This window comes from Ixodes scapularis, unplaced genomic scaffold (genome assembly GCF_016920785.2).
Source record: "Ixodes scapularis isolate PalLabHiFi unplaced genomic scaffold, ASM1692078v2 PGA_scaffold10__122_contigs__length_95168666, whole genome shotgun sequence".
NCBI classification, from domain to species: Eukaryota; Metazoa; Arthropoda; class Arachnida; order Ixodida; family Ixodidae; genus Ixodes; species Ixodes scapularis.
In genome coordinates, this window is record NW_024609836.1 from 12,866,522 (window position 1) to 12,889,953 (window position 23,432).

Consider the following 23,432-nt stretch of genomic DNA (forward strand, 5'->3'; position numbering starts at 1 on the left):
AGCCACTTCCTCTTCCTCGACAAGCGACCCAGGTGTGAGGCCCCGAACTCCCGTGGAATCCGCCACCGACAACACGGAAAGCATGTAGTCGTCGCCGTCAAAGAGCGGCTCCGTGAGCTTCCCAGCGCTGGAGCAAGCGGCCAAAAGAGGTCCCCCCTCCTAGTCAGACTCTGACGAGTACGAAGAAAAAGGTTCGACGGCCAATAACAGAACGGACTATAGACCGTTCTGTTATTGGACGCCAGCCCCCGTAACTAAGAGGCCTTACTCGTCACTGATTTTATGTCGCGTTCCAGCCTTTTAGAGCGCAGCTCTTAGGCGCCCGTTTCCGGCTTGAGCGGCGTCGCCGTCGGCGTCGGCGTAACCGCGCGGTGCATTATGGGAAATGTGCCATAATGCACCGCACGAGCCCCCCCCGGTCACGTGACTCCCCTAGGGTCGCGTGACCCCCTCCCTGAGGTCACGTGACCCCCGAGGTCACGTGACCCCCGATGACGTCATCGTCACTGATGACGTCACCGGCATCCGCATCGTCATCGTCATCATCACTGATGACGTCACCGGCATCCGTATCGTCATCGTCATCATCACTGATGACGTCATCAGTGACGTCACTGATCACGTTACCGACATCCGCATCGTCATCAGTGACGTCACTGATGACGTCACCGACATCCGCATCGTCATCGTCATCATCACTGGTGACGTCATCAGTGACGTCAGTAATGGCATCATCGGTATCCGCATCGTCATTGTCACTGATGACGTCATCAGTGACGTCAGTGATGACATCATCGGCATTGTCTTCGTCACGTGACCCCCAAGGTCACGTGACCCCCCCCCCCCCCGGGGTCAGTTGACCCCCCCCCCCCCCAGTACCCTTCCCTCCTCCTCCTCAAGAGCTGCGCTCTAATTCGGCGTTGCAGGGAGTTGTAAACGGCTTTCATTTTTTCTTTTGACCATAATTGTGTTTTTTTTTTTTCTTTTTGTAATGGCCCTCCGAGTCTTATCTCTGAACGTCCAGGGTTTCCGGAATGAGGATAAGCGACGCGAAGTTGTTGATTTCTCCCGGGGTTTGATCTGTGACCTTCTTTTGGTACACGAAACTGACTTCTACGGTGCTCGCGATGTCAAAGATTTTAAAGCTCGCTTTTCTTTTCCTTGTTATTTTTCTTTTAGTTCGTCGCGCTGCACGGGTGTGGGCGTGATCTTTTTGTCGACCGTGCTTATTCACTAGTAGCTTTCGCACTCTTGACCTAGACGGCCGCGTAAATTTCACGATATTTATCTCGGAACGCAACCGGTGCGCGTTATCAACGTTTATGCGCCCGCTCAACCAGCGTTTTCACATTCCTTTTTCGCATCGCTGGACTCGTTTCTTTTAGAAGGCCATCCTTTTATTCTTCTCGGGGACTTCAACTGCGTCATTAATTCTTGCCAAGACGTCCGGGGGCGGGGCTGCACTCTAAGAAAAAATGGAGAAAAAAAGTAGCAACGGCGCGTCTTCCTCCCTTCTACTGGCGCGCCCCCAAGCGGACACCAGAAAAGTGGGGGAACAAAACGTTGTTTCTCCTTCTCCAGGCTGACGGAAGAAAGCTTTCGCCCTCCCGACTCATCTTCTTTCGGTTTCGTTTTTCGAGCAGGTCGCGCACGTTGTTTAATACATAGCTGTTGAGTTAATTGAGCTTCAGCGGCAGCGAAGGCCGCCTGTAATTCCGTCTTCTAGTGTAAACGTGCAGAACATTTCGGTTGCATTGACGTTTTTATCACTAATTTTATCAAATGAGCAAACGAAGCCGCTAGAAACAGCGAAGTTCCGGAGCAGTGCCAGCAGCACCACGCACACTGGGTAAGTTGGCCGTCTCCGGATTGCGGCACTCACGCGGCACCAAGCGCGGCACGAAACTACAGTAGCGAAACCACGAGGAACTGTGTCGTCGTTTTCGACGTTAGGGAAATCGCAGGAACTGCGTCCAAGACAGGCAGGTTTTGCTGCCGGCTGCCTGGGTGCCTTCTGTGCTGAGTTTATTTATTTATTTATTTATTCATTTACCCTAAGGGCCCTTTCGGGCATTACATAGGGGGGAATTCATACCAAAGGAACACGTTGATAGTAGTAATACATAGAAAACAGGAAAAAAAGAAAAGAAAAGAAAGCCACGGCACACAAGAAAACAGTACATATAATCACAAAGTTCAATTGCTGCACTTCAATGGTAACATTATACAAATACAAAAAGAAAATCAAGGACACGCTGCAGAACTATGGCTTATCTGCGACGTGGGGCAAACAGGATTATGTTTTTTTGTGAAATGGAAGGAATCAGGAGATTTAAAAAAGCCTGATAATCCTCTGTCACTGCGATATCATACGGTAAGGCATTCCATTCGGAAACGGCAAGATTAAAAGGAGAGCATTTGTATAGGTCAGTGCGTGCAAAAATTGGGGTTACTTTGTTGGGGTGGTCTAGCCGTCGGAAGATACGGTTAGCTGGAACAATGTGTGTTTGACGGAAAGGTGTAGAAGAGTGATTTATTTTATGAAATAAAGAAAAACGGGCGATTCGCCTTCTGTTCTCGAGAGATGCTAAATTTAAGGACTCTTTTATACTTGTTATACTACAGGTGGTTGAATAATTGCGTGTTTAAAACCAGGATGCTTTATCTTGGAGAGACTCTAATTCATTAACTAGATAGGCTTGGTCGGGATTCCAAATAACTGACGCATATTCTATTTTGCTTCTTACAAGGGATGTATATGCCATTAGTTTTGTTTTTGTGTCAGATAAAAACAAGTTTTGTTTGTGTCAGATAAAATTTCTAGTCAGTATGATGGGGCAGCTAGGGAGTCTTGCCTGTACCTGTTCGAGACTTGCGTTTAAGTTTTCCACAAAATCAGATGGGCAGTCGGGTGGACGGTAACACACACCAATCAAGCAAGACCTGAAATTTAACCACACCGTCACCCAAAACATTTCAAGAGGGCTCGGAATATCAATGCGGGAAGAGATTAGTTCATTTTTATCAGCGATAATAACTCCCCCGCCTCGTGACGCGCTCCTATCTTTTCTATACAGCCGAAAAGTTCTAGATATACTCAGTTCACAATCGGAGACTTCCTGGGTAAGCCACGTTCCTGTGCCCATAACTATATCAGCTGAACAGGCTTCAATGCTGGAAAGTAAATGATCTTGCTTCGGAAGAATGCTTCGGAAGTTGGCGAGAATAAAAGAAAACCGTTCCCGAGATTCTTTCTTGCCTTTGTTGTTTTTATTAGCTTCCCGTCAGGTGTTTGGTGAGGTGCCCGGTGTCGACTGGGTGCTTATACTTTCTACCACCATATCGTTATCTGCGTCATATCGATCAAAAGTATTATTTACCAGTAGTTCATCGTAATAAAGTTTGAACTTGCTGACCCCAAACCGTAGCTTTGCGAAATCGCGTAGCTTCTTCCTAATTAGTTGAATGTTTGGTGAAAAATCTTCCTCAATCCAAACGCCACGCAAAGCAGAGTCCTTTAGTTTGTACGCGTTTCTAATAATTTCGTCTTTGTTTTTGAAATTCAGGAACTTAACCACAGTAGGCCTGTTAAAACCAGCTTTCTTCACGCCAAGTCGGTGGGCGCGCTCGATTTCGCCAACATTGACATGCAAGTTGGTAGAAAGGAACGTCTTCGCGATGCACTCGGTGGCTGACCAGCTCTCACGTTCTTCTTCCGCTAGTCCTTTGATAATTACATTATTACGACGCATTTTGTTATTCAAGTCATCTGCGAGGTCTTCATATTCTCGTTGCCTCTGCGATATCATGTTGACCTCTGTTTTCACTTCATGCGTTTCTGCTTTCAATGCAGCAAGGTCCTCCCTTAGCTTTGTAACCTCGCTTATAGTTTCTTCTAGTTTAGTCACGCGGCTGCTGATGTCATTAATGCCAGTGTTTATTTCATTTAGTCTTGCCGTTGTTTCCTTCTGGTACTGTTTATTGGATTCCTCGGTATCCTTCAGAGCTTTCAATATCTGATCCAGCTTATCGGGGCCAGGGTTTGCTTCGATATCTCCCGCGCATATTAGTAGCTAAACTACACACAAAGATAGCAACAGAATTTTTGCGGTGGGACAACACGTCTGAATAAAGAGCGTTAACCGATGAAAACGCCGACCCATCATTGTCTTTGCTTTTTGGCGGGTTAAAAACCGGCCAATTCTGGTTCGCTACGTTGATAGGTCAACGCCCATCTCGGTTTACAGAGTAAGAGCACCGTGGGATCTGCGACCGTATGAACAAAATTTAAAGTCTTCAGATATAAAGAGATTCGACACCTTACCTAGAAAAGAGCGGAAACATTGACTGTCAGCACTTGCAAGGAAACGGTCGTAAATCCCACGGTGGCAGTGGACGCTGCTGCTCCTTTTAAGCCCTTGTAGCGGTGTGCGGTGTTGCCTCGCCCGCTGATTGTTGCGGTGGTGATTCTTGCTCCAGGGGGCGGCACCCAAGCTGTGCTGAGTCACCGGGCTTCGGTGGCAGTGGCGGATAGCTCGTGTTGATGACAATCAGGGACAGCGCGCAGCGACGTCTCTCGAAGAGGTGTCTTCCCGTTTTGTTTTCCGATGCCGAGTGCAACCGGCGTTCAACGTGGTTCTGTATTTGTGCGTGTCAGCAACATAGCTGCAACATCGTGATGGCAGTGTTGTGGGTTGTGAACAGAAGTCTGGAATCATCGCCGATGTGACCGTGTGTTCGCGTATCAGTGGTGTAACAACAAGATGAGATCGTAAACCGTCGGCCATTGATGCCGCTGGTCGGGCCGTGATCGGAGGGGGCGGGGTGTCGCAGGTTGACATTCCGCTTTACATTAAAAAGTTTTATACCACCTGAGGGATTAGGTGCAATCGATCGACGTGCGGATAGTCATGTTGGAACGCTGGTCTGAACAGTAAGCTCCTATCGAAGAGTGGCCAATGTGACTGTCGGTTGTCTCGTCCCCGAGAGCGATTGCGGTCTGGGGAAAGGACAACAGTACGAAATAGCGACGGAAAGTACGTATATCTACTGTGAGGAATTTTAGCATTAAAAACCAATAGTAGGTAAAATCGAAAAAAAAAGCTACCCTTTATTTTGCTGTTTAAATATACTACGGTTCCTGGAGAAACTGCCCTCCAATTGAGTGGCGCGCTGGGATGAGCGCTAGAGGTTTTCGAGCTCGCCACGGCATAGCTCCGTACACTTAACACCTGCCGCAAGTCGCGGCTTTGACTGCATTCAAGTTGATCGAAAAGCAATTTTTCAGCCCGTGAAGTATCACTTCCAGCTGAGTGAATATCCGCTCTACAGAGATTAATTCAAGACGGCAATTGCAGCTTTGCGCGAACAGCACAAATAGAAAAACAAACACTGCAATAAAAATACAGGTTACGACGTGCCGTGCGGGGAAACAAACTCATGGCTTCGAACCGCATTGGAGCGGCTTGATTTATTGGTTTCAACTAATTACAGCGTGATCGAGCGTTTCCTTTTTAATAAGAGATTCATCCCCTGAGCCATTCCAAATACTCTCAGAAATATGACATTGCTGGAAAAAAATCAACATGCTGGTAATATTTTTTCTTGCTCATTCAGTCACCGAAAAATTCTGTACGTTCCAAACGACCAGTATGAAAGACGAAATCGCAGAGCACGGGTTAGTCAGCAACACTTCCTTTGATTTCCTTGCTCTCAAGACTCTGACTGACCGACTGACACGGGTTAGTGTTCGGGCTAGTGTGGGGTGCGGTGTATTGGTGTTTGTATGTGCCATGTATGTGTATGTGCTCAATGTATGTTCACCTGACGCTTGTACTATGCGTAATGTGTGTATAGTAGAGGATCCTCATGCGCAATAGTGGCCTGAGAAAATAAAATTGTTTTCTGTAGAACATGAATTGGGCGGTACCTAGCGCCACCTAGCCTAGCAAGTTGCAATTACTCTGCTAGACAATGCCATTTGGTGGCAAGCAATTTAACCTTTTTTCACGCTACGCGATAAACAGCGGCTTCGAGTTTTTTCTTTTGAGAGCGGCTTTTGGTTTCGCGGATCGGTTTGCCCAGAGCCTTTTATACTGGGAGAGTTCGGCGGGTGGGAGGGGCTTATGGCCCGCTAGGTCTAGCGGACTCAGCGGGCGCCGCTTCCGCCATGATGTGCCTCCCGGCGAGTGGGTCCCCATTGAGATGCGATGTATACGCGTGTAGGTTTTTCCGTTTGCGCTTTTGTTGGCGTAAGGAGAAAGTAGAAAAATCAAGCATTTTGTTACGTTAATCATACGTTAATCATAAACTTACCTCGCACAATCGAGAACTCGGCTTCCAGTCAGCCCTTCTTGGTTTGGTTTCCCAGATCTTGTGCCTTGCGCAGTTTTCTTTTCCTTGCAGGAACCGGTACATCCTGAACCCCTTTTTCGCGTTGTTCGCGCACCCAACGGCACTGCAGCCCCCCATTTCTTTTTCATCTAACGTCTGGCAGAGCGCAGCGCAGAACGATCATTTACATCGTCGTCTCTCGCTCCACAGACTCTAGGGAGCCGACTGCTGGCTCGAGTCAGTAGGGCAAACGGGTTTTATCAGCCGCCACCAGCCTTACACCAAACAAGGGTGAAGCTTGCAATTTAAGGTTATAATTATAATGCAATTCAATGCAAAGGTGCAATCAAGCTAGACGGCAAGGCACATCATGGCGGATGCGCACGGTTGCCAGACTGTTTGATCAGTGCTGCCAGACTGGCGGCTGGATCAAAGAACCGCCGAACTCTCCCAATATAAAAGGCTCTGGGTTTGCCATTTCTTCGTGATGTGCGTTTGGCGAAAGAATTGTGACTCGAAGAACACCAAAGATAAGACGCAAAGTGCACGAAGTAACTGTGTGTCGGTTGCCTCCGTTTAACATCGCAGTGCTGTCGACGAGAATACCGAGTAACTGCTTTCGAAGCGCAAGTTTCTGTACCTGGGGGGGTGTGGTGATTTCGGATTTTAATGTAGAAGAAAAAAGAGGACGACGACGAAAAGGAATGCTGATGTGGCTGGTTCACTGTGTGTTTGTGCGCACGGGGAAACTTTGGCGCTAGTGGCGGGTGGTGGAAAAAGAAGAAGGAGAAGGAAGCCTGGAAGTGACCGAACCGGACAAGCGAGCAGGATCTGGTGGACGAGAAAACCGACCCGCAACGATAGACGTGGTCGGCACGGCTTCAGTTCGTCGTCCACAAATATAGGCCTGGTCAGCGGGCCTCCGAGGCTGCCCTGCCGCTACTTCAGGCCACACTCTTCAAGCCACTCCGTCATCCACTACCCAGCCCCAACGCGCCAACCTACCTGGCATCAAGATTTCGGCGTGTTAACCATGATCAGAACTCAGACCCACTTCACGGACACTGTGATGTACTCCTCTTTAATTACCCTTTAAGTGTTAGATTTTCGGAGAATTAATTTTTTTTTAATTTTCTCATTCTCTAGTGTTTAACGCTTTAATATATTTTTGTACTGGCCCAAAGATGTCGTCTCTGTGTCCATACTCTTCGCGTGGCACACCCACGCAAGCGTGAACGCGGTCCTCTACATATCTGGCGTCCGCGACAGGACCTTGCTCTTAACTGACACCCTAGAGAGCTTCACCTTGCGAATCGATGCGACGGCTGAGAATGGATACCGAGAAATTAATTAAGGTTGGTCAGGAGTTGGGGTTGTCTGGGGCAGCTTTGAAACAATGGATGGATGAAGAGCGAGCGCGCGAGAGGGACCAGCGTACAGCAGAACGCGAGGCTACTAAAGAAGCAGAAGCCCTTTCTCGGGCTCGCTTAGACGCGGATGACCATACTCGTGCGCGCCTAGAAGCAGAACGCGCGGTACTGGAGCTCCAATTACGTTTATAGGAGCGACGAGAAAGTGCAGTAGAGGGAATTCCGAACGAGTCAGGTACGGGTACACCTGCTGGCTTTGTACAGGGGTACCGGAGCCCACACAAGCTTATCCCCGCTTTCAATGAAAAACGCGACGAGCTTGACGCCTATATCCAACGATTCGAGCGGGTGGCAACGTGCCAAGAGTGGCCACAGGATGAATGGGCCTTGTCCCTGAGTCTATGCTTGACTGGGGAGGCATTAAGTGTAGTCGGACGCATGGCTGCTAGCGCTGCTACAAACTACACTGTGCTTAAGCAGGCTCTTCTCCAACGATTTCGGTATACGGAAGAAGGGTATCGCGCCAAGTTCAGAGAAGCAAGACTAGAGGAGGCAGAAACAGGCAGACAGTTTACTGGTCGTCTGTTTGGATATTTTGACCATTGGCAAGAAATGGCCAAAACAGAGCGTACTTACGACGCACTCCGGGACAAAATAGTGTCGGAACAGTTTCTCAAGAGATGTCACGAAAAACTGACCATCTTTTTAAGGGAAAGAAGCTGCCAAGGACTTGACAAGTTGGCGGAAGCTGCCGATCATTATCTTGAAGCTCAAGGACTAGTCCATCTTGGCAGAACAAATGAGGACCAAGAGGCGAAGCCATTGGGGAAAACGAAGATTTCTAAGCCTCGATGCAACGGGGAAACCCGCCTGTTTCCTTTGCAACAAACAACGTCACCGTGCAGCAGACTGTTGGTCCAAGTCTAGAGGATCCAACCCAAAGTTGACTGTTTGCTGGAAATGTCGCAAAAGCGGCATAAAGCCGAGTCTTGCCCTAACAAGACAGACGCGGGTGGACAAGCATCGTGTTCCCTGGCGCCTCAGAATGAGCCTGGGAAAGTTGGTTTGGACAGTCATTCCCTTAAAAGAAATGTGAAAGCAGAGCAGGATGAAAGAAGAATCGATGTTCAAACAGATGGCATGCCAACGGCTGAAGGACTGCTTGAACGACACCCTGTCATTGTAATGCGTGATTCAGGATGCAACTCGGTCATCGTAAAGCGATCTCTGGTTCCTGATGACAAAATGACAGGAAGGAGGCGATCGATCTACCTTCTCGACCGGACAGTTCGATGCCTACTTGAAGCGGAGGTGGACATCGACTCTCCTTATTTCACGGGCACAGTAAAGGGAACCTGCATGGAAAGACCGCTGTATGATGTCGTCTTGGGCAACATCGATGGCGTACGGGATGCATCTGCTCCTGATGTCAAGTGGAGAGCAGACCAGAAATTTCTTCCCCTGCAAGAAAAGACCCAAGAAAAAGACAAAATCTTGGGCAACCAACGAATTTGGACAGGGACGACCTCCTCATCGAGCTCCGGAGAGCAGAAAGGCGAGCTTCAGGCTAGTGTCGTAACGATGCGGACCTCGGCGACAACTGCTGGGCTACCAGTTGCAGAAATAAATCCACTGGACATCAACCCGGTGGAGTTAAGCGCCAAGCAAAAGCAAGATGCTACACTCCAAAGATGCTTTGAAGCAGTGGGAAGCAAGGTTGCCTCAAGATCAGCCGACATCGACTTCGTGCTGATGAACGGGATTCTTTTTCGACGGTACAGACTTCCATCGCAAAAGGAAATGGAACAACTCGTTGTCCCAACTGGCCTCCGAACATTGGTTCTAAAAATGGCACACGAAGGAATACTATCTGGACATGAAGGAATCAAAAGAACGACAGATCGAGTGCTCGAAGAGTTTCACTGGCCAGGGGTACAAGGGGATGTCACGCGGTTTGTGAAATCATGCGACATCTGCCAAAGAACCGTTCCAAAACACTTGGTAGGCCGCGTGCCTTTGGGAAACATGCCCGTGATCGAGACGCCTTTTCAACGGGTAGCAATTGACATCGTGGGACCACTGTCATCAACCTCAGAGAAGGGCAGCCGTTACATACTAACCATGGTGAACTACTCGAACCGCTATCCTGATGCAGTTGCCCTACCAAGCATCGAGACGGAGAGGATTGCGGAAGCTCTCCTCGAGATGTTTTCACGCGTGGGATTTCCATGGAAATCATCAGCGATCGGGGCAAATCATTCACATCCCGACTCATGAAGGAGTTTAGTCGTCTCCTCTCGTCTAAGCAGATGCCAACCACGCCGTATCATCCAATGGCCGACGGCCTCGTGGAACGATTTAATGGCACACTAAAACAAATAATACGACGAATGTGTCAAGAGAGCCCGACAAGATGGGACCGATACTTGGCACCACTACTATTCGCGTATCGCGAAGTGCCGCAGGCCAGTGTTGGGTTTGCACCATTTGATCTCCTGTATAGCAGGTACGTCCGAGGACCGATGGCCATATTAAAGGAAATCTGGACAGGAGAGCACCTTGACGAAAACACGAAGACCTCGTACGACTACATGGTCGAGCTCCGCCAGCGCTTAGAAGACACTTGCCGGATAGCACAGGAGCAGCTCAGAAAGGCGAAGATAGTACAGAAGAAGTACTACGACAAGAAGACGAGAGTGAGCCAGCTATCTGCTGGAGACAAGGTTTTACTTCTTTTCCCCTAAGATAACAACAAGCTGATCCTGACCTGGAAGGGCCCCTTCAAGGTTTTGGAGAGAAGAAATGACATCGACTACGTCATTGATCTGGGAACCCATATTAACATTCTGAAAAAGTACGAAGAGAGACCGGTTTATAACCAACCACCGCAGCATGCCTCAGTTGCGGTCCAGCACGAGGAGGTAGAGGAAGAAAACATACCTTCTGTGACACTCCACAAGAAAGAAACTCACCAGGATGTGAAAGTCTCGAACGACCTAACAGCCTCTTAACAACGCAGGTGTCTATCCTCTTGGCTGCGCACAAGGAAAGCTTCACAGATGTTCCAGGAAAGACCTGCCTGGTGGAGTGCAAACTGAAGACCACCACCGACATTCCTATTCGAGTACAACAATACCCGATACCGTTCGCTATCCAAGAAGCGGTGCAGGAGGAAGTCCAAGAAATGTTACAGCGGGGCATAATTGAACCCTCCGAATCGCCGTACCAATCTCCCATAGTGGTGGTAAAGAAAAAGGATGAATCAATGCGGCTCTGCATTGACTTCAGGCAATTGAACAAGGTCCTCGTCCCCGACAATACACCCATCCCAAGGGTGGACATGATGTTTGCTAAGTTGGGAAGCAGCCGATACTTGTCAAAGTTCGACTTTTCGAAAGGTTATTGGCAGGTACCGATGCACGAAGGATCAAAGCAAATGACAGCTTTCCCTACGGCTTCGGGACTTTTCCAGTTTCAATTTATGCCTTTTGGGATCAAGACTGCACCGGCGATGTTTAACCGGCTCATAAGGAAGGTGGTCCAAGGCCTGCCAAACATCTACCACTATTTTGACGACGTCCTCATCGCCACAGAAAACTGGGAAGAGCACCTGGAAACACTCAAGTCATTCTTTCAGCGGGTGAGAGAAGCTGGTTTGACGATACGGCCAACGAAGAGCGAAGTCGGCTTTGCATCGGTCAAGTTCCTCGGTCGCATCATTGAACATAACCTCCTGCGACCGCAAATCGAGACGCTAAAAAATATTCAAGTTGCCAAGCCACCCGAGACAAAAAAGGGCGTCCGCTCGTTTCTTGGCCTGAGAGGCTACTACAGAGATTTCGTTCCGCAATACTCTGAAATTTCACAACCGCTAACTGAGTTGACACGAAAAAGGGCCCCGAACAAAGTGAGTTGGGGGAGGAAGGAACAACACGCTTTTGAGAAACTGAAAGAACTACTGTCCAGCCGACCCATCATAAGGGCACCTTACTTTTCTGAATCTTTCGTGCTTAGTACGGATCCGTCATCCACAAGCGTGGGGGCGGTTCTCATGCAGCGGCATAATGGAATTCTCTATCCTGTAGCTTACGCGAGTCGTAAACTGCTACCTCGTGAAGCCGGCTATTCAACGATAGAGCGAGAAGGCCTTGCACTGATATGGGCAGTTAAGAAATTTCATGTGTACTTTTACGGGAAACCATTCATTCTGCAAAGCGACCATCAGCCTTTATTGTACATAAACTCCGCAAAGTACATCAGCAGCCGTGCGCTACGTTGGAGCTTGACGCTCATGGAGTAAGACTTACAGTCGAATATATCAAGGGCTGTGAAAATGTGGGCGCCGATTATATGAGTCGCATGTCTGTTAAATAAGAATCTCAACTTTGTTATCATTCTTTGTAGTGATCCATTGTGTACAATAGTCAAAACAACTTTTTTTCTTATGAGTGTAACGTGCGTACGACAAGGTTGTTGAATCAATTACTTTGCATATGTTTGTGTGTGGGAGAAACCAAAAGCTTGAACTGACCAAGTGCCAAATGTGTAAATTGTAATATAGTTTGTGGACAAGTTTTTTTGTGATGTTGTAGACATTGTTTGACCGAAACAATGCTCTTAAGTGAGGGGTAATTGTGGTGATTTCGGATTTTAATGTAGAAGAAAAAAGAGGACGACGACGAAAAGGAATGCTGATGTGGCTGGTTGACTGTGTGTTTGTGTGCACGGGGAAACTTTGGCGCGAGTTGCGGGTGGTGGAAAAAGAAAAAGGAAAAGGAAGCTTGGAGGTGACCGAACCGGACAAGCGAGCAGGATCTGGTGGACGAAAAAACCGACCCGCAACCATAGGCGTGGTCGGCACGGCTTCAGTTCGTCGTCCACAAACATAGGCCTCGTCAGCGGGCCTCCGAGGCTGCCCTGCCGCTACTTCAGGCCACACTCTTCAAGCCGCTCCGTCGTCCACTACCCAGCCCCAACGCGCCAACCTACCTGGCATCAAGATTTCGGCGTGTCAACCATGATCAGAACTCAGACCCACTTCACGGACACCGTGATGTACTCCTCTTTAATTACCCTTTAAGTGTTAGATTTTCCGATAATTAATTGATTTTTTAATTTTCTCATTCTCTAGTGTTTAACGCTTTAATATATTTTTGTACTGGCCCAAAGATGTCGTCTCTTTGTCCATACTCTTCGCGTCGCACACCCACGCAAGCGTGAACGCGGTCCTCTACAGGGGGGAATCTGGCTTCGGAAATAAACACAGTTCGCGGAAAGCTCGTGTTACGCTTTTATTTGCTGCTGCTCTCGTCCCGTACACGAGACGTAGCGTCCTCGTTAAGCCTCACTGAGCTCGATTTGCTCGTTTCAGGGCCGCCATAATGAGATGCAGGCTACGGAGGAACTATTTGCTCCCCTGCTTCAAGGAGGAAAGTTTCTCACTTTCTAAAGGAACATAGGTTACAAGACCGTTCCTCCCCTAAGCGAAAACTATTCATACCCTTTTTTCTAAGAGTGTGGGACCGCTCGACATGGAACGCAAAAGAATTAGACCGCCTTGTTCGTCAGTTTCAGTTAGTGGACGCCTGGGAGGTTAAAAACCCCAACGTCTTCGGGTACACCTGGGCGTGCCGTGGCTCCTACAGCCGTCTGGATAGGGCTTACCTCCCCGCGAACTTCCCGTTCCCTGTGACCCCGTGCGAGATCGTGCCCCTCCCGCCTGGCACGCGGTTTATCTCGGACCACCACGCACTGCTCGTGGCACTGGCGGTTCCTGAGTACCGGGCTGGAAGCGCCGTGTGGCGCATGGACGTGAACCTCCTTCGGGATCCGTCTTCCGTTGCTGAACTGCGTAGCAGCATTGCAGAGACTTTAAGTCAACAACCCTTCGGCCCCATCCAGTGGGACGGTCTGAAAGCCGCCTGGCAGGTCTTGCTGGCCTCGGCTGGCAGAAGCCGTAGAGCTCGGCCATAGCCTTCTGGCTCCGCAAACCGCAACTCTGAACGACCTGATAAGGCGGGTGCGCATTGTTCAGAGGGGTGGGACAGGAACCTTCCTCATGCAAGAGTACCTGAGCGTGCTTCGGGCGCGCTACAGCCCCGTACTTAGGTACAACCCTCGAACCGCCAGTGCCCAATTTCTGAGGGGTCGACCTGTGTCCGATCCTGAGGTTCTGAAGTATTTGCGCGTGTCTGGCGGGGGGAAGGAGGGGGGGCCTTTAAGCGGGTTTTGGAGGTGGTCCTGCCGGACGCCAGTGTGTCATCCAGGCAGGATGACATAGACGCCGTGTTCCGGGACTACCGTATTTTAAGGACTATAGTCCGCAGAGGCAAATTTGGGGTCAAAAATGAAAGTTTTTGCTTAGATAGTCCGCACCCGCTGCATAGCCCCCGCACGCAGTGCATAGTCCGCACCTGGTGCTTAGTCGACACGAAATTGTTCTCATAAGCGGGACACCTGGACATGTGTATGTTTTCTTAGCTCACAAAAAAGCCTATAAAATACATAAATTATTAATAACATACTCTTTTATTCACAAAATCCGTCCCGTCTCGTCATAATCAACGATATTGAAAAACACAATTCCTGTATAGTCCTCACGCGTATATAGTCCGCACAGCCAGAAATTTAAACTTTTAAACATGTATAGTCCGCGAACTATAGCCCGGAAAATACGGTATTTCTCTCGCTTGCACGCTTCGGCTCAAAGCGATACCCATTGTGAATGTGCCACGGACGGACGTCAGTTTTGTGGGGACCTTTCCGACGTTCCGACTGAGATGGGCGAGAGGTTGGTGCGTCCCGCCACCCGTCAGGAGGTGGTGGACGTTTTGCGCCCCATGAAGACCGGCTCAGCCCCGGGCTCGGATGGCTTGCATACAGAATCTTACTCAAAGTTTTGGGACGCTTTGGGTGACGCGATGGTCAAGGCTATAAGCACATTCCCAGATTCGTGCTACGCCCCTGATTCTTTTAAAATTTAACGAGTCATTTTAATACCAAAAACAGGGGGTTTCTGGCCCCGATCCTCAATCGTGGCGGCCAATCACGCTACTAAACGCTGATTACAAGATACTAACCAGTTTGTTAAGTAAGCGGCTTCGCGATATTTTGCCCGTAATCATTAGTCCGTTTCAGACGTGCAGTGCCTCCGGGCGCACAATCTTTTCTTCTTTAACTTTGATGAAATACCTTTTTTGCATACGCGTGTTCAAGATGTCTTAACAGTTGTTCCATCTCTCTTGATCAAGCCAAAGCTTTCGACAGAGTTGAGCACAATTACCTCTTTTGTGTCTTAGCTACGTTTGAATTTTCTTGTCTGTTTATAAATTTGTTACAAAGTTTGTACTCAAATATGTCTGGTGAGATTTTTGTAAACGGGCGCCTGACAACGGATTTCCCCGTAACGAGAGGAGTGCGTCAGGGCTGCCCGTTATCGCCACTGCTTTTCGTTCTGTGTATTCATCCCTTGCTCCGCAGAATTCACAAGAGCGAAAATGTTCGGGGTTTTACGCTTCCGAGGCTAAGTACAGTTTCTGTTTCAGCGTATACTGATGATGTTTCTTTATTTTTGCTCAACAGTGACAGTTTTCTGGCATTAGATCCTATCTTTTTGAACTACGCCGCGCTGTCTGGGGCTCAATTGAACCCCAGGAGAAGCCAGGCTTTGTCTTTTGGTTCGTTCCCGCGTACTTCACTTGGTGCTATCCCGTTTCTCCAAACTATTTATGTACTAGGCGTACCTTTCTCGCACGAGGGAGTCTCACTCCTGGCTTGGGACGAGGTCTTCGGTGAAGCTCGAACACAAGTTCGGCTGGCGTCCGAGTTCGAATTATCGCTTAGTGACAAAGCTTTTTTGATCAAAAGTGTAATCTGCGCCCAGCTCTAATACGTGTCGCGGGTGGCACTTCCTCCTGCTGTTTTTACCCGACGTATGACATCTTTATTGTTTTCTCTTATATGGAAAGGGAAGACTGAGCTCGTTGCCAGACCGGCGCTGCGTCTACCGCGGTCCAGCGGCGGCCTGAGCATTCCGTGTCTCATTACGTTTGCGAGGTACTGGCCCTCCGCTGCGTAGACGATATCTTGGAGGATGTAGACTATTTCGGCCGTACTCTAATGTTGCACTGGTTGGGTCATTTGCGACGGACGCTCGTGCCTCGGGGACTGGAGAACCTGGCTCCGGCGGCGGAGACACCTCTACCGCATTACGCTGCGGTCGTTGCGACGCCGCGTCGGGTGACCCAAGAGTTACCCGTCGTTCACATTCAACAGCTACCAGTATCCCGTGCTTGCGAGTCGCTTTGTGCCGCAGAGGTGTCTCTGGCGCGCCAGTCGCGTAGCTCCCAGGTGTCCTGGGAGAGCCTTGTTTCTGCGGACGTCCCTGCGCAGGCAGCCGATACTGGCTGGAAATTTGGGTGGGGGGTCCTACCAACGAGAGACCGACTAGCACACTGGGGAGTTGCCGCTACCGACAGCTGCCCCAACTGCCCTCCTATCGAATCCAATGAGCATGCCCTCGTTGGCTGTGTTGTCGCCAGGACGTTCTGGAGACTAGTGGCACGGGTCTTCGGGGTGCGCCTCCTTACGCAGAGGCAACCCAACCGTTTCGCTAGACTTTTAGAAATTTTAACGCGCCAAGTCTTGTGGGAGTTTAGGTGTCGCGCTGTGGTCCAACGCCGGCGTTTCAGGCCTCTGTTCCCCATGCTTCGAACTTTAAGAGAGAAAGTTGCGGACTATCTGGAGACACAACTGTGGACGCTTGGGGAGCAAGAGTTCCTGAGACGGTGGCACTCGCGGTTTTTTCTCGTTAATAACAACAGAATTTTGCTGCGGCCTACTCCGGTTCTGCACGGAATGTAACATAAATGAGTGGTGAAGTGTGGCCTCCGTGCCACCAACTTTTAGAACTGTTGTCAGAGGTGTGGCTGTTGTGCCAAGATCTTTGTAAATTTGTAAATAAACTTTTCTTTCCAGTATCTGTTCTTATCAGCTTAATATCTGATACGGGCCCTATATGGGTCCTCGATATTAACTTTATTTTTGTATCCAGGTGGGGTGCTCCGAGCTTGCCCGGAACCTGCCAGGGTCGGCCCTGTATTGAACTACAGCAGGGATCGGCCCAGTTCCTTCGGGAACAAATATATATCGAAAATCAGACTGTAGCTCAGTAGTAGTTGGTGTAAAATCGCTTTGGATGGGACGAATCTCTCCGAATCGAGATTCGGAAAAGCCGAATCTCAAGCGATCGCAAAAGTTCTGAAAGATTCGGAGTGTTGCCATGGTTCCCAGATCACCTTGATGAGTGTTTCAACTTTAGTGATATAAAATTTAAGGGGTGTGCGAATACTCGAATTCAAATCGAATTCGAGTATTCGCCTATCTGGCTTTGATCGTATGTGTAGTATCTAGGGTACGTCTCCCCGCCTCGCTGTTTCGCCCAGTTCGTCGCCCTCTGTTGCATCCCCGGGACCGCGTTTGTTCGTGGTCCCCGGGGTTGTCGGTTTTCCAACCATGGCGTCCACGGTGCTACCAGCCAAGGGTATGTGTTTCTCGTTCAGCGTCCCTGCCGACACCGCCGTCGACGAGATTATGGACGCTTTCCAAGTAACCGCCGTTTCCGGAGGCTTGAGGTTCCTGCAACACCAAGGTGGAACAAGGTAGATAGGCGGCAGCGGCGGCAGGAGGGAATACGTCGTTTAACGTGTCGACCCTGCATCTTTCAGTTCCGTGGTCCCCTGGCCGGTGGTATCGCCGGACGCATTGGGAACCTGCCTTGCTGCAGAAGTGGACAAGCAACTATCTTCTGGCTGCGTTTTCTGGATCGCCCAGCTCGCCTGCCACTACGCTCAATCAGCTGCGACGTCATCATCACGAGCCGCGGGCGTGGCTTTGAAACTACCGGAATCTTACATATACCACTATCAGCGACCGGCTTCAGCATAGGCGGCAGCGGCGGCAGGAGGGAATACGTCGTTTAACGTGTCGACCCTGCATCTTTCAGTTCCGTGGTCCCCTGGCCTGTGGTATCGCCGGACGCATTGGGAACCTGCCTTGCTGCAGAAGTGGACAAGCAACTATCTTCTGGCTGCGTTTTCTGGATCGCCCAGCTCGCCTGCCACTACGCTCAATCAGCTGCGACGTCATCATCACGAGCCGCGGGCGTGGCTTTGAAACTACCGGAATCTTACATATACCACTATCAGCGACCGGCTTCAGCATAGGCGGCAGCGGCGGCAGGAGGGAATACGTCGTTTAACGTGTCGACCCTGCATCTTTCAGTTCCGTGGTCCCCTGGCCTGTGGTATCGCCGGACGCATTGGGAACCTGCCTTGCTGCAGAAGTGGACAAGCAACTATCTTCTGGCTGCGTTTTCTGGATCGCCCAGCTCGCCTGCCACTACGCTCAATCAGCTGCGACGTCATCATCACGAGCCGCGGGCGTGGCTTTGAAACTACCGGAATCTTACATATACCACTATCAGCGACCGGCTTCAGCATAGGCGGCAGCGGCGGCAGGAGGGAATACGTCGTTTAACGTGTCGACCCTGCATCTTTCAGGTTGGTAAACTACTTTATACTATACTTCGACAGGTTTTTTTTCCGTTGCCACTGCTGCCACTGCTGCCTGTTATTGCTATTGCTGTTTATTTTTATTGCCGGATTGATTGAAGAATTTTCTAAACGCCCAAAATGACTGATGTTTGTACGAAGTGTAATGAATCTTTACCCGATGACGGAAGCTCCTTGACATGCGTAGTTTGTGATTATCCTTACCACTGGGGTATATGCTCCGGAATAACGGATGCAACTAAGAACACCAAGACGTTCCGTAGAACTTGGCGCTGCCAAACATGTGTCACTGTACAATCGAGAGGTGGCCAAAGCACCCAGCCGAAGAAGGACACGGAGGTGGACGTGCTAGGGCTACTCGCAGTTATGAACAAAAAACTGGACAGCCTCTTAACACTCAAGGAAACCGTAGATGGCATCGAGCGTTCAGTACAACTAATGTCCGACAACTACGATGAGGTCCTGAAGCGTATCAACCAGCAGGACAGGGATGTCAAGGACCTTAGGAAAAGAGTGGAAGTAATAGAAGGGAACATAAATGGCCCCATGATTGGGCAGCTTCAGCGGGATGTCAATGAACTAGAGTGGCGCAGTAGAAAGCAGAACCTGGAGGTTCACGGTATCCCTGTGACTGAGAACGAAGTACTTCTAACTAAACTGAATGAGGTTGCGAACGTGCTCAACGTACCACAGCTAAATACAAACGATGTGATTTCAGTACACCGGCTCCCAGCCAGAGCAGATAAGGTGCCTGGAATCATAGTTCACTTTGCAAGCGAAGCAACGCGAAATCGGTGGTTTGAAAATAGGTTGAAACTCAAGAGCAGTCAAGGAAACACCTATCTGCAGGAAAACATAACAAAGCACAACAGGGCTCTCCTTTGGGCTGCAAAGCAATGGGCCAAAGATAACAGGTTTCAGTACGTTTGGCACAGGAATGGACGGATCCTCATACGAAAGAAGGATGGAGAGAGGGCAACTGTTGTCGAAAGCGAGAATGACTTGCTGAGGATGGCATGAACTATCGTTTTACGCTGATTGTATTTATCGCTTCGAATGGCATGTCTGGTACTTCCACAAAACTTACAGAGTCATCTCGGTTCAGAATGCATGCACGCCACAAACTGTTTTCACTTAAATGCCCAATCTGCAAAAAATAAAGCTATCGAATTGGAAATGTTTTTTGATCAGTTTGATCTTTTATTTGATGCAGTTATGCTTACTGAAACATGGTATACGAATGAATCAGATGTACTTTGTTTACCTATGTACCGTTCTTTCTTTTTAAATCGCACAACCAAACGGGGAGGAGGGGTGGCTATCTTAATGAAAGAGGATATAATCTGCGACTTGCTGGATGACTACTGCCGCATTACTAGTGATTATGAAATATTATGCTTGCGTGATAGGCAAAATATTTTCGCAGTACTTTATCGCCCTCCCGACGGAAATGTTGAATTGTTTCTTAAGTTCTTTGATGCTTTTTTGGTGTTTATCAATGAAGGTAAATTTAATCTCGTTTGTGGGGGCGACTTTAACATTGATATGGGTGCGGATACAAAGGTTAAAAGGGACATGGATTCGGTTTTAAATACGAATGGTTGTAAGAATCTTCTTACCCGACCGACCAGAATTACCTGGCACAGTGCAACTACAGTAGATTTATTTATAGTCAATCACCTAGTTGGCGACATAAAAAGTGGAGTCATTGTTTGTGATCTGAGCGATCATCTCCCAATATTTTTGAGCGTAAAGAATATCTCTAAAAACAGGAACAAAACGCAATCCACATTATTTCAAAGTATTACACAGGATCGGTTGGACGCATTTCGACAAGACGTCATTAACACGGACTGGACCGGAGTACTTGCTAAGGACAATGCTGACGGGGCCTATAACGCTTTTTTGGATCTTTTTTCCACTCTATATAAGACCCATTTTCCGTTTAAGTACTTCCGAAAGACCAGGCGTATTCGAAAACCATGGATAACGTCGGATTTGCTTTGCAAAATTCGCACGAAAAATACATTGTACGATAAGTTTGTGAAGACTAGAAAACAGGATGCCTTGAAAGCATTTAAATCATATCGAAACAACTTAACAAAAGAGATCCGACGCGCAAGAGCTCGCTATTATTATGACGTTTTTGAGTCTGCAAATGGACGCGTAGATATTATGTGGGAAAGGTTAAATTCAATTCTAGGCCGCAATCAACTATCGAAAAATACCGAGCGAATAGAGCATGATGGTGTAAAACTGACAGGCAGTCTGCTATCTGAGGCTTTCAATGACCATTTTGTAAGTATAACGAGCACCAAGGACAATTTTAATTCTACTTTTTGTGATGCTAGAAACGAGGCCTCACTATTTTTAGAACCTGTTACTGAATCTGAGGTAATTTCTCTCACTTTGCAATTAAAAAATAGCGGGAGTTGCGATGCTGACGGCATCCAGATAAAACCAGTGAAGTATGTTGTTGATTTGATAGCTCCATTTCTAAGTCATATTTTTAACCTGGCTCTGGTAACTTCTGTATTTCCAAAACGCATGCAAATAGCTAAAGTTTCGGTCTTGTATAAAAAAGGAGATAGAAACGAAATGGGAAACTATAGACCCATATCCATTCTACCGGTATTTTCAAAAGCACTTGAAAAAGTTCTTCATGTCCGTTTGACAAATTTCACGAATAAATACAGACTGATTACGGATTCGCAGTTCGGTTTTAGGAAAAATCGTTCAACGGAGGCTGCATTACTTGTGCAGAAAGAATTTATTCTGCAAAGTTTTGAAGAAAGAAAAATAGTTTTGGCAGTGTTTGTAGATTTTAGTAAAGCCTTTGATTGCCTTGACCACGAAATTTTACTAAAAAAACTTTACATTTATGGCATTCGGGGACACGCCTTACAGATTTTTAGGTCTTATTTAGAGCATCGAGCGCAATATGTTTGTCTGAATGGAAATTCTTCCTCTATGAAACCTATAATTTGCGGTGTTCCTCAGGGCAGTATATTAGGTCCCCTTCTTTTTAACCTCTATGTTAATGACGTCGTCAACATTAACCCAAATGTCAAATTTGTAAATTACGCCGACGACACAACGCTTCTGTTTTCGGCCGAGGATAGCGACGTGCTAGTGGACATGGCAAATCTGACGCTCTCAAGATTAGAAATTTGGAGCCGGGAAAATTCTCTAAAAATTAACATAAACAAAACTAAAGCTGTTCTCTTTCGCACGAGAAATAAATCGATTGGAATAATGAGGGACATTACTCTTAGCACAACCCCAATTGAGATTGTGAGCAATTTTAAGGTTTTGGGAGTGATCTTTTCTGAGAGTATGTCCTGGGATAATCACATAAATTACATAATTCCCAAACTGTCACGAATAACTGGATTGTTATATCGCCATCGATCAATTTTGCCAACGAATGTTAAATTACTAATCTACAATTCTCTGTTTTATTCGTATTTAAATTATGGCCATCTTGTTTGGGGCTCAACTACATTATCGAACCTTGAGAAGATATTTTTATTACAAAAAAAAAATGCTGAGGTCCATTGGCGGCGTCTCGTTCGACTCCCATACAGCTGGTTTGTTTAGGGCTTTCCGCGTTATTAATATATACAATTTATACAATTATAGACTTAGTAAAATGTTTAAAACGGAAAACAATAGAAATACACATTTCCTTAAAAATTTGGCTAATCTTTATCTGAAAGAACCGGTTTACCCCACACGTCATGCACACCTTTGGGAGATGGTGGCTCGGAGAACAAATTACGGCTCCCAGATGGTTCGATATACGTTGCCTAAATTGCTGAACCAGTTAGAAGAGAGTGAACTGGAATTGAATAGAATATCACCAAAACAACTTAGAGAATATTTTATAAGCTTAGATAGGTAAATTAGCAATGACTTCATCTTTCATGAAATATATATATATATTTTTAAATATATATATATCTTTTTTTTCCTTGTTTGCTTAGTACGCATTTTGTGCTTTTATAGTGTCCTCTTGTTTCACCTTGAACCATGTTTTGGTATGAAATATGTTTTTTGTATGTGTTTTTTTTTCCCTGTGCCTCTGCTATTTCGCCTATGTAGGAGGTCGAGGACCTTGTCAAGCTGTACTTTACAGCTTTTTTTCTCGACCTCCGCCATCAGTGTTGATGGGAAATAAACTTACTTACTTATGTCGTCAGTGACCAGCATCGGTGCAGCGAACCGCCTTGTAGCCCAAGGGAACTTGGTGCTCCGTGACGTTGCGGTGCCACTCGAAGCAGTCGGCGTCCACGTCCTTCATGTCTCCATTTATCGTCTCCCGCCGTATGTCACGGAGGAAGCCGTCGTGCAAGCCATCGCCCCGTTCGGTAAAGTAAAGTCCATCACGTACGTCTCGTACCGAGACCGTCCTGACATTCTCACAGGAACGAGGGTGGTCAAGGTGGAAATGGCGAAGCCCATACCAAACTTCATCACCATCCAAGGGCACCGTGTAATGGTGGATTATCGTGGACTGCGACGTGTGTGCAGCCGTTGCGGACAGGAAGGGCACATCGGGCCAGCCTGCAAGACCGCACGCTGCGAACGTTGTGCCGTTTTCGGACATCCAACAGCGGGCTGCACCGCCCCTTGTTTGCGGTGCGGTCACGCCCACGCAACAGCGGACTGTACACAGCGTAGGTCATACGCCGCTGTGGCCCACCCAGCGGGAGCCTCTCGACCCCACCAGCCATCGCAGGGTGCCGCAGGCAAGAGCCCCCCTGTTTCTGAGGAGCTCAGTGACAATTTGGACCCCTCCATCCGTCTGCGGGATCGTCCCCTGGCCCCAAGTGACACGCCCTCCGGTGACTCATCGAGTGAGTTTTCCTCTGTCACCTCTGCCGCCGTCAAGTCGCCCGATGTGTTTTCTATGGAAACCCCTGTGCAAGCCATCGTCAAAACGCCAGTCACCGCCGCGACGCCTCCCACCGCCCCAGCGCAAGTCACCGCCGCGACGCCTCCCACTGCCCCAGCGCAAGTCACCGCCGCGACGCCCACCATCGCCCCAGCGCAAGCTGCCGGCGCGGCGCTCCCCGTCGTTCCGACGCAAGATGACGCTGCGGCGTCTCCCGACGGTCTCGACTTCCAGGAGAGTGATGTGGCCGACTCGAGTCAT

General features: G+C 48.4%; 2 pseudogenes; one reads left to right on the top strand and one right to left on the bottom strand.

Annotated features, from left to right (window-relative positions):
* Positions 1-2,270: 2,270 nt before the first annotated feature.
* Positions 2,271-3,809, bottom strand: LOC115313689 (annotated as a pseudogene).
* A 12,844-nt stretch (positions 3,810-16,653) lies between these two features.
* Positions 16,654-16,833, top strand: LOC120843143 (annotated as a pseudogene).
* The last annotated feature ends 6,599 nt before the right edge of the window (positions 16,834-23,432 follow it).